Genomic DNA, 12,065 nt, shown 5'->3' with positions numbered 1-12,065 from the left:
AAAAAAAAAAAAAAAAAAGATCAAACTTTTCTTAAGCTTGTCAAAGAAGACTTAAAAAATGTAGAGATAAGCCATGTTCTTCAACGGAAAGACTCAATATTATAAAAAAATTTTAATTCTACAATTAATGTGCAAGTTTAATGCAATCGTAACTGAAGTATTATCAAAGTTTTTAATAAAGTTTAATTCAGAAATTCCTCCGTAAGATAATTTTAAAATTCACACAGAAATTATGCAAAAATATTTAATAAATGATGGGGGAAAACCACAATCACTGGACCTTTCATTACTATGTAGGAAAACATAAAGCTTTACTAATGAAAAAAATATGATACGGGTACTGAAGTGGATGTAAAAAGAGAAAAGAATTGGTAGCCCAGAAGTCAACCTTACTTGTATATAAATATTGTAATTTAAATCTAAGGGGTAAGGGTAATAAATGCTTTGGGAAATTTAGAAAATGATTTGTAAAAGAACAAGTTTAATAAAACATGGTTCCTATGCTAAAGAAGTAAAGAGTTTAGTCATGTCCACATTTCCTCGTTTTCTTATCTCTTGTGACATGCACACTATTTTGAGGAAAAAAGACGAGGCGTGGCGACTCACACCTGTAATCTCAGCACTTTGGGAGGCTGAGGTAGGTGGATTGCCTAAGGCCCAGAGTTTGAGACCAGCCTGGCCAACTTGGTGAAAAACTCGTCTCTCCTAAAAATATAAAAATTAGCCGAGTGTGGTGGTGGGCTCCTGTAATCCCAGCTACTCAGGTAACTAAGGCAGAAGAATCGCTTGAATCCAGGAGGCAGAGGTTGCAGTGAGCTGAGATCATGCCATTGCACTCCAGCCTGTGTAACAGAGTGAGACTCCATCTCAAAACCAAACCAAACCAAACCAAATAGGACTCCTTAGTTATTCCAGGCAGAGGGTAATTTTCTCTTAATCCTGCATTTTGCAAACTACTAAGGGGAGTGCTGCCCCTCAAATGTATCTCCCTCTGCAAATCCTGGATGGTAGCCTGACAAGGCATCCTTCTACCCTCACTGCTACTCCTTCTACCCTCAACTCCCCAACTTACTCCCTTCAACCTCAGCCTTGGAATGGCCCGGTGAGGTCCGCTGGCTTTCCGTTGTTAGTTCCCAGCCAGGGCAGCTGCCGAGCATCCTGGACTTGGTGTGACCATGAAGCTTTCTGGGAATTCTCCTTACCCCTTCACCAGAACTGCTGCCCTGAGGCCCACCTTTGCTATGGACAAAACTGCCCTTTGTCACTGTCACAATGGGTGCTCTTTTCAAGAGATGCAGAGATGACTCCTCTGCTTTCTTGCTTTTAGTAGGATGGCAGAGAACAGAAGAGAAAAATTTGTCTCAAGGTCACACACTTCAAACTTCTCTGCTGTCTTCTCATAGGTGGAAGAGAAAATTGAAGTCAGGTTTTTCTTCTCTTCCATTCTGTACCATGAAAATCTAAGGTTGTCAGGATGCAGCTCTCCTGGTAGAAACGCTTCTTGCTCATCCTGGAACAAGGAATTGAATTGGAAAGGTGTCTATAGATCATTCTACAGACACCTTTCAGTGCACTAGGGGGAAATCTCAACTCTGTCTTCTGATTCCCTGCCCCCACTTTCAACAAGAACAATAGTTCAGCCTTTTAGCATAAGAGGAATAAACTTTCACCATGGTGACCCCCGGCCTGGTCTTAGCCTCCCAGGGCACAAGTAAATCCCCTGTATGAGTGTTTGATTTAAACTGTGTATATTCTGCTGCTTATGTTAATGTGCATTTTATGTCATTACTGGTCTTTTTTTAAAAAACCCGGCATCAGTTACTTGACATAAATTAACACAGAATTTAAGAGTCCATTAATATTTCTCGAATATCTTCTCTCTGTCAAGAACTATATAGTATCACCTTCTGATGTGAAGGGCTATGTGTAGCTCATTCAGGTAGAGATTCAAAAAAAAGGAAATGAAAAGGAAAGAAAAAAAGAGAAGAGCGGTGATCATTGGGTTGGCCAATGTCTTTTGTGTTTCTCATTCTGCCTGTGCTTCTTCAAATGAGCTACCTCCCAGTTGCCACACCCCACAGCAGCTTGTCCCAGATGGCAGTAGCAGGGAGGGAGCCGGAATTACTCAACTCTGAAATGCTTTCTCAATGTATGGGTGAATGGATGGGTGATCATGTGTTTACTTTACTATTTTTTGGTGTTTTAGGGTGAAGAACAGAAACAATATGGCAATCACCAATTTTGACTGGCAACACCACAGATCAAATTGCTTCTCTGCTCAAAAGCCTCCGCTTTCTTTCTATCTATCTTGCAATATAATACAACACCATAATACAATAAAACAACACCTTATTGTGGTCTACAGAACCCTACAGGATCTCACTGCCATTTCTTTCTTTCTCCCTATAATCTAGGCAGCAACATTAGCCTCCTTATTCTTTTTTTTTTAATTGTATTAAAGACCATAAAGATTTAATTTAAAATCACAGTGTCTCAGCCGGAATGCCCCATCCATAGGGGGCACCCTTGCAAATTCAAAGTTCCTCAAGGGGCCCCTCCAGGTTCAGCAGCGAGGGGTAAGCAGGGCCCAGCTGGGGGTCTGGCCGGCCTCTGGCCCCTCCGTATGATTCTGGAGACGAGGCCCAGCTCTTAGGTGCTTGCTGGGACAGGGTCTGCCATGGCGCTGCTACTACAGGCTCCTTCTCCACCAGCGTGGGCTCATCTTCACCATCCTGGGGAGGGTGGACGAGAACCTTGTCTAAGATGCTGAACTCCTGGGCCTCCATGGGGCTCATGTAGCGGTCCCTCTCCATGGCAGACTCGATCACCTGAAGGCTCTGTTTGGTGTGCTTGGCGTAGATGCTGTAGAGCTGTTTCTTGCTTCATGATCTCCTCTGCCTGGATGGCAATGTCTGTGGCTTGGCCCCTGGCGCCCCCTGAGGGCTGGTGAATCATGATGCCGGAGTTGAGAAGCGAGTGGCGTATGCCGGGGCTGCCGGCGGCGAGAAGCAGGGAGTCCATGCTGGAGGCCTGGTCCATGCACCTTGTGCAGATTGGGTTGAGGATATACTGCGTTGTGACGTAGATGGCCAGGCTCGCGGTCACCACACCACCAGGGCTGTTGATGTACATGTGGATGGGCTTCTTGTTGCTCTCGGCTTGCAGGAAGAGGAGCTGTGCAATAACCAGGCTGGCAACGCTGTCATCTATCTGGCCCATGACGCACACGATGCGCTCCCGCAGCAGCCACGAGTAGGTGTCACAGGCGCGCTCCCGGCCACCCGTCTGCTTCACCACGGTGGGAATGAGCAGGAGAGCTGGGGCTGCAGTCACGTGCAGGCTCCGCTGCAGGGCCAGGCCGCTCTGCGGCGTCTGCTGCGCTGGAAAGCTAGAGGCGAGGGGAAGCCCTAGCGCGGGGTACCTGCCTGCCGCCACCCGGGCCCCCCCACCACCAATATCTAACCTCCTTATTCTTTTCTAAATATGCTGGGCCACTCTTGTCTGAGGGCCTTTGAACTTACTTTTCCCTCTGCCTGGATCTCCCTGCCCCCGGATACTTACTAGGTTATCTCCCTCACTTATTCAGTTCTCTGCCCACGTGTCCCTTTACAAAGAGCCTTTCCCCAGCCACGCTTTCTAAATTGGTACCCCTCTTACCCTCATCGCTATTCCCATAACCAGCTTTACTTTTTTGTCATACTTACCATCTTTTCTTACATGTTTGTTCCTCGTTTTTCTCCCCCAGCCAGAATATATAGACTTCATGAGCTTAGATTTTTGTTTATGGCCTATATCCCAACACTTAGAATAATACCTGGGACAAAGTTGGTATTCAAACATAGCAGATGCTGTCATTGCCTCCTGGGTTCTTTGGACTGTATCATTCAAGTGTATTCTGGCCAACTTCAAAATGCCTGTAACTGCATCTCCAAGCTCCAGGACACTTTCCAGAAATGAGATTTAAGACCATTCTACCTATTCTACCCATCAGGCTTGAGGATTTACAACCGTCATTGCCACAGAGCAGCCCTCAATCAATGATTCCCATCATTTGATGCATAAATAATACAGCTGCCTTGTCCTTCAATGGAGGAGAACGTGAGTAAGGAAAAGATGGGAGGGGAGTTGTTCTGAGACTTTGGTAGCTTCTTTTTGTTTGTTTGTTTTTGAGACGGAGTCTTGCTCTTGTCTCCCAGGCTGGAGTGCAGTGGCGCCATCTTGGCTCACTGCAACCTTCATCTCCTGGGTTCAAGCGATTCTCCTGCCTCAGCCTCCTGAGTAGCTGGGATTACAGGCCCCTGCCACCATTCCCTACTAATTTTTTTTTTTTTTTGTATTTTTAGTAGAGACAGGGTTTCACCATGTTGGTCAGGCTGGTCTTGAACTCCTGACCTCAGGTGATTTGCTCGCCTCGGCCTCTCAAAGCACGGTAGTTGTCTTAACAATATACCTTTGTTGGCTGCCTTCTTTCCCTGCATCATTTCCCCCTCCTCTGCTGGCTTTTACTTCTCAAGACAATAATTCACTTTCAAATTCTTATCTCAAGATCTGTTTTGGGTGATCCAAACCAAGAAAATAAATATTTGTTATTGCTGAATAAAATATTCATAGCAGACTTTGGATACATGCGGAGAAAAAGGCAGGAGAGAGGACAATTAGGGCATGGTTTCACAGGTGGTGGAAAGTTGGCTGAGCAGCAAGGAGAAGAAGCCATCACCAATCAGGAGGAGACACGTTGGTTGCATGAATAAGACTTCCAGTATGATGCTGAAAAAAAAAAAAAAGAAAGAAAAGAAAATGGTTACATTAAGGTGAAAATGAAAATGAGTCCTTGGGCAGCATTTGGGAATCATACCTGCAGTTGAGTCGTAGAAATGGCTGAACACAGAAACAAGCACACAAATGTCGACTTCATGGGTGTGAAACTGTGCAGCTTCACAGATTGCATGCTCAGAATGACCCTGTGTTTGCCTTAATGCTCTGCTGTTGCCATCTTGAAATTCTTTTTTTGTTTTTTTTTTGAGACGGAGTTTCACTCATGTTACCCGGGCTGGAGTGCAATGGCGCGATCTCGGCTCACCGCAACCTCCACCTCCCGGGTTCAGGCAATTCTCCTGCCTCAGCCTCCTGAGTAGCTGGGATTACAGGCACGCACCACCATGCCCAGCTAATTTTTTGTATTTTTAGTAGAGACGGGGTTTCACCATGTTGACCAGGATGGTCTCGATCTCTTGACCTCGTGATCCACCTGCCTCGGCCTCCCAAAGTGCTGGGATTACAGGCTTGAGCCACCGCGCCCGGCCTTGAAATTCTTAATAATTTTTGAACCAGGGGTCCTGCATTTTCATTTTGTACTGGGCCTCACAGACTATGTAAGCAAGACTAAGTTCATTCCATAGTTTCTCACTGCAGTTTAGGAAGAATCAAGAACTGTAGTTCAGGAAGAAGAATTTTAAGGATTTAGAATGTGAGAAACAAGTCTTAAAGAGCAGGCTCACTAAGGCATTCTCACGGTCTTCCCACAGCCTACTTTTGTTCCAGTCTCAGATATAGCCACATTGGTAACAAAAATAAGTTACCTAGTAATATTTCATGATACTAATTACTTAGGACAAATATGAAAACATTTTGGATAGATGTGATATATATGTGTATATATGTGTGTGCATATACACGTATAAACTATATAGTTTATAGTTTGTTTTGTTCAGAGAAAAAAATACAGTTGGTGCTAACTAGAAAAACATGGATGAATGGCAGGGCATGGTGGTTCATGCCTGTAATCCTTGCACTTTGGGAGGCCAAGGCGGGCGGATAACCCAAGGTTAGGAGCTCAAGACCAGCATGGCCAACATGGTGAAACCGCCGTCTCTCCTAAAAGTACAAAAATTAGACAGGGGTGATGGCACGTGCCTGTAACCCTAACTACTCAGGATGCTGAGGCAGGAGAATTGCTTGAACTCGGGAGTCAGAGGTTGCAGTGAGCTGAGATGGCACCACTGCACTCCAGTGTGGCCAAAAAGAGTGAAACTCCATCTCAAATAAACAAAACAAAACAGAAAAACACTGATGGAATACTAGCCAAAAAGCCATATTTGTCTTCAAAGTAGACCTGTAATGTTCTGTTTTAATAGTATGTGCCCTATTAAATGCTGGAGGTTTTTTAATTGATCATTTGTCTGGCTTTATAATTGAGAGGCTGCCAAGAATTTTTGATGTTTCTGTCTGAAACAATGGCATATAAAATACTATTTTAAAATATGCCATTCTACTTATTTCCACTTAAAATAGAGGCGATTGAAAATAGTACATGTAAATCCCAAAAAGACATCTGATATTAAAAAAAAAGTATTTGAGAAAAAAATTAATGATCCCTTGTGGGAAATTTTGAAGCTTGTGGATTTCTAAGCAGGGAGGCAAATAAGTAAAGCATTGCAGCATTTTTCACCAACTAAAAACAGATGTCATGTGATAATGGGTGTTACATCTGCAGCTGACACCCACTTCAAAGAACAGGTGCCTCTAGTTGTTTAAAAAAAAAAAAAAGAGAAAGAGAGAGAGCAGCTCTTACGGCAGTCTACAGCAGGTTTCAGGAAGTGATGAGGGGGAGCCATGGGAAGACCAGCCTCTCGGCTGCTCTGGGTCACTGTCATGATGGTACATCTGGGCACTTACGTCCTCAGTGACTTTTCTCCTGGGTAAGACTTCAATGTCAGAGGCTAAACTGCTAGATGATTATATTTATTTAAAAGTTATTACTTTAGATGCAGTAGAATGAAGTGGGATCCTCCCCTTACATCATATACAAAAATTAACTCAAAATGGATCAAAAATCTAAACACAAGAGCTAAAACTATAAAATTCTTAGATGAACACATAGGTGGAAAAACGTCATATTGAATTTGGCAGTGATTTTAAGATATGAGACACTAAAAGTACAGCCTAAAAAAGAAAAAATAGATACATTGGATTTCATCAAGATTGAAAGATTTTGTGCATCAATGAATACAATCAGAGTGAAAAGGCAACCCACATAATGCAGGAAACATTTGTAAATCATATAGAAGGGATTAACATGCAGAATATATAAAGAACTACAACTTTATATTTACAGGTGTGGTGGCTCACTTCCTGTAATCCCAGCACTTTGGGAGGCGAAGGCGGGCGGATCATGAGGTCAGGAGATCAAGGCCATCCTGGCCAACATGGTGAAACCCTGTCTCTACTAAAAATACAAAAATTAGCTGGGTGTGGTGGTGGACACCTGTAATCCCAGCTACGTGGGAGGCTGAGGCAGGAGAATCGCTTAAACCCAGGAGGCAGAGGTTGCAGTGAACCAACCGAGATCATGACACTGCACTCCAGCCTGGTGACAGAGTGAGACTCCATCTCAAAAAAAAAAAAAAAAAGAACTACAACTCAACAACAACAACAAAACCAACTTGATTTAAAAATAGGCAAAGGACTTGAATAGATATTTCTAAAAAGAAGATACACAAAGGACAATAAACATATGAAAACAGGCAATACCACTAATCACCAGAAAAATGCAAATCAAAACCACAATGGGATATTAAGTCACACCTATTAGAATGGTCATTGCATATTTTTTAAAGTGCTGGAGAAGAAGTGGAGGATTTGAACCCCTGTGCATTGCTGAAGGAAATGAAAAAATGTATAGCTGCTTTGGGAAAATGGTGTGACAATTTCTCAAAAAAATTAAATATAGAATTATCATATGATCCAGCAATTCCACTTTTAGATCTATATCCAAAAGAATTGAAAGCAGGAACTAGAACAGATATTTGTACAGTATACCAATATTCAGATTAATCAAAAGGTAGAAATAACCCAAATGTTCATTGACGGATGAACATGTGGATAAACAGCATATGGTATATAGACACAGTGAAAAATTATTCCATTGTAAAAAGAAATAAAATTGATACATCCTACGACATGGATGAACCTTGAAAACATTGTGCTAAGTGAAATAAGCCAGATGCAAAAGGACAAATAGTGAATTATTCCATTTATATGAGGGATCTGGAACAGTCAAATCAATGAAGACAAAAAGAATAGGGGTTAGTAAGGGCTGCAGGAGGAGAAACTGGGGAGTTATTGTTTAATGGATAGAGTTTCATTTTGGGAAACTGATGAAAATTTCTGAGATTGTCACAGTTGTGTTCTTAAAAATTGAGGCAAAAAAAAAAAAATTCTTAGATGGATAATGACCACAGCTGCACAAAATGAATGTACTTAATGCTACAGAACTGTACACTTAATTGAGACCATCCTGGCCAACAAGGTGAAACTCTGTCTCTACTAAAAATACAAAAATTAGCCAGGTATGGTGGCCTGCACTTGTAGTCCCAGCTACTTGGGAGGCTGAGGCAGGAGAATCACTTGCACCCAGAAGGTGGAGGTGGAGGTTGCAGTGAGTCGAGATCGTGCCACTGTACTCCAACCTTGCGACAGAGCAAGACTCGGTCTCAAAAACAAAAACAGAAAAGGTTAAAATGGTAAATTTAGTCTTTTCCTCTTGTTTATGTTGAATTTAACTGGAAATTGAATTACAGCTTAGTTCGAACATTCTGCCTTCTATAATATAGTGTGGCACGTTCTCCGTAACTCTATTTTAACTTACTTCTGAGACATATTTGTTCTTTCCCATATGAGCTAATGTTTGAGGATTGTTTCATTCTTTCAATCCACTTTTCTGTGATGTAGTGACAAGGAGATGAAGGAAGAAAAAAAGAGTTAGCTTAATCTGGGCTGGTGCAGTCCTGGCTGAGAAATCTTGTTCTTCAGAGTCCTTTGGGGATGTCCTGTCCTGTGGCCTCCCCTAGTCAGCCAGAAGTAGATCCCATCCACGGGCTTACACAGTGAGACAGCCTGGTACTCTGTGAGATGGCAAGTCCTCAACTTTTGCCTCATCCTAGGTTCTAATTTTAGAAGCTGCTACTCTTGAGGAATTTTTCGTGACTTTTCCCACCACTATCAAGAGTCACCCTTGCCCAGCCGTGGTGACTCATGTCTGTAATCCCAGCACTTTAGGAGGCCAAGGTGAATGGATCACCTGAGGTCAGGAGTTTGAGACCAGCCTGGCCAAAATATAAAATTAGCCGGGCATGGTGGTGGGTGCCTGTAATTCCAGCTACTCAGGAGGCTGAGGCAGGAGAATCGCTTAAACGCAGCAGGCAGAGGTTGCAGAGAGCTGAGATCGCACCACTGCACTCCAGCCTGGGTGACAGAGCAAGACTCTTTTTCAAAAAAAAAAAAAAAAAAAGAGAGACACCCTTACTTAGCACATGCTACAAAAATTTTAGCTCACCTTTTTTATTCTTCTCTGTTTATGTCTGGAAAGAATTAGAAGCTGTACAATGCCACACTGTGCCCCATTAAAATCCTTTTTTCTCTCTTATTCACCACTTAATCTAATTTTATAGTCCAAATTTATCCACCCTGCCTAGTTTTGTGGTTTGGAAGGGAGATTCTGTGATCCTGCTTTATTCCACAAATTTTCCCCCAGAAGTCTTTTTAAAAAAAAATCTCCACAGGCCGGGCGCGGTGGCTCAAGCCTGTAATCCCAGCACTTTGGGAGGCCGAGGCGGGTGGATCACGAGGTCAAGAGATCGAGACCATCCTGGTCAACATGGTGAAACCCCGTCTCTACTAAAAATACAAAAACTTAGCTGGGCATGGTGACGCGTGCCTGTAATCCCAGCTACTCAGGAGGCTGAGGCAGGAGAATTGCCTGAACCCAGGAGGCGGAGGTTGCGGTGAGCCGAGATCGCGCCATTGCACTCCAGCCTGGGTAACAAGAGTGAAACTCCGTCTCAAAAAAAAAAAAAATCTCCACAGTAAAGATTCCTAGATGACCTATGCCAACATGATTCAATCAGTGTTGATTAATTATAAAAGTTTTGATATTTTAAGTTGAACAAGTGTTGCAATAATTAAAGACCAATGCCGGACTACAGTGAAATTATGACTACAGTTAAATAGGTAGCATAGGCTGGACATGGTGGCTCATGCCTGTAATCCTAGCACTTTGGGAGGCCAATGCAGGCAGATCACTTGAGGTCAGGGGTTCAAGACCAGCCTGGCCAATATAGTAAAACCCTGTCTGTACTAAAAACACAAAAATTAGCCAGGCGTGGTGGTGCACACCTGTAATCCCAGCTACTTGGGAGGCTGAGGCAGGAGAATTCCTCGAACTCGGGAGGCAGAGGTTGCAGTGAGTCGAGATCATGCCACTGCCCTCCAGCCTGGGTGATGGAGGGAGACTCCATTTCTAAAAAAAAAAAAAAAAAAAAAAAAAGGAGGTAGCATAATCTTGGAGGAAACAAAGCAAAAACATAGAATCATAGGATTAGAAATGACCCTTTAAGGACATATGTTGAGGATTTAGTGTCTCCGAGTGGATGCTAGGCTGGTAGGGTGTTTGCAATTTGCCTTCGAGAGATTGGATACATATAACACCAAACACACACACACACACACACACACACACACACACACACACACCCCTCAACAATAAAAGCAGTATATACCAAGGGACAGTCTAATCTCAGTTCACAGTGAAAAAGAGAATGCCAAGTTCTGAAAAGAATGGCCTTTCTGTCAGGGAGGGAACATTAGCAGCACCTTAAATGTTACCTGGACATAACTTGTATGTCTGTTTCATGATTTTTGAGTTAAAAAAATTATTCTTGATTCACAAACTGCACTATTTTAAATACAGCATGATTTTGGGACTGAATTCATAGGTCACACTTTCAGAAGTATTATGGGGGAAAATTAATGAAACTGTATGACTAACAAGGAATGAATCCAATGCCTTGTTTTCAAGTCCCTTTTCATCTAAATGTCTCTATCCTAGAATTAAAGAAATGAAGAAAACATTCCCTGGCTCGCTCTAGTATCATATTCTGTAATTTACAAACTTGTTTCCTTCTACCAGTCACAATGATTGCAATTTTAAGCATCTTGTGGAAGAACAATCTCTATTTAGGTCACTAATGGACAAATAGTGGATTTTAGCTGTAAAAGTGTATGTCAAAATGACTGTTAAATTTACTTGGAAGAAAAACTGAGTGAAAACTTGCTAAGAAAATGAAAAGCAATGGGAGATATTTGTTCTCTGAATTTTTAGAAAGGAATATAAAGCCCTCATAATTTAAACACTGTGAAACTGGTACAAGAATGAGCAGAGCAATAGCACAAAAGGCCCATAAACAGACACAACTAAAAAGAAGGAAGAGGTATGTGGACAAAACGGCATTTCTAATCAATGGGGAAAGGAGAGTTATTCGACAAATGGCACTTTGATAAAAGGCTAATCATTTGAGGGGCAAAATAGAAAATATATTATATATATACATCCTATACAGGTGTCTCTCTAACTCAAACAATGCCACAAAACAGATTCCAGCGACATCAAGTTCTCAAATGTTAAAACTAAAAGCTTGTGCTTGCTTTGGCAGCACACGTACTAAAACTGGAACGCTACAGAGAAGATTAGCATGGCCCCTGTGCAAGGATGACATGCAAATTCGTGAAGGGTTCCATTAAAAAAAACAAAAACAAAAACAAAACTAAAACCTTTAAGTACCAGAGAATAATTACTAACATTTTTTACAATATTTATGTAGAGTGAGAATTTCTAAGTTTGATGCCAAAGGTAGCAGATTAACTTACATAAAACGTAAAACCTTGAGAGTTGTTTTCTGTTAAGACACGAAAAGTTAAAAATCGTACTGGGCGTAGTAGCTCACGCCTGTAATCCTAGCACTTTGGGAGGCTGAGGCAAGGTGGATCATCTGAGCTCAGGAGTTCGAGACCAGCCTGAGCAACATGGTTAAACCCTGTGTTTACTAAAATATAAAACATTAGCCAGGTGTGGTGGTATGCACCTGTAATCTCAGCTATGCAGGAGGCTGAGGCACAAGAATTGCTTGAACCTGGGAGGTGGAGGTTGCAGTGAGTCAAGACTGTGCCACTGCAGGTCAGTCTAGGTGACAGAGCAAGACTCTGTCTCCAAAAAAACCCTCAAAACAAAT

General features: G+C 42.3%; 1 non-coding gene and 1 pseudogene across 2 annotated transcripts; one reads left to right on the top strand and one right to left on the bottom strand.

Moving 5' to 3' along the window:
• Positions 1-2,457: 2,457 nt before the first annotated feature.
• Positions 2,458-6,653, bottom strand: LOC108295800 (annotated as a pseudogene). The gene is made up of 4 exons (XR_001821592.2): positions 6,572-6,653; positions 4,856-4,878; positions 4,718-4,767; positions 2,458-3,466 (listed from the first exon to the last, which is right to left on the bottom strand). The product of XR_001821592.2 is annotated as an ATP-dependent Clp protease proteolytic subunit, mitochondrial-like (transcript).
• A 4,820-nt stretch (positions 6,654-11,473) lies between these two features.
• On the top strand, positions 11,474-11,580 carry LOC119469457. The gene has a single exon (XR_005198278.1). It is a non-coding gene; the product is annotated as a U6 spliceosomal RNA (small nuclear RNA).
• Positions 11,581-12,065: the final 485 nt, after the last annotated feature.

The sequence above is a fragment of the Cebus imitator genome, unplaced genomic scaffold (assembly GCF_001604975.1).
Source record: "Cebus imitator isolate Cc_AM_T3 unplaced genomic scaffold, Cebus_imitator-1.0 Scaffold659, whole genome shotgun sequence".
Lineage (NCBI taxonomy): Eukaryota > Metazoa > Chordata > Mammalia > Primates > Cebidae > Cebus > Cebus imitator.
This window is presented reverse-complemented; position numbering and strand designations above follow the sequence as displayed.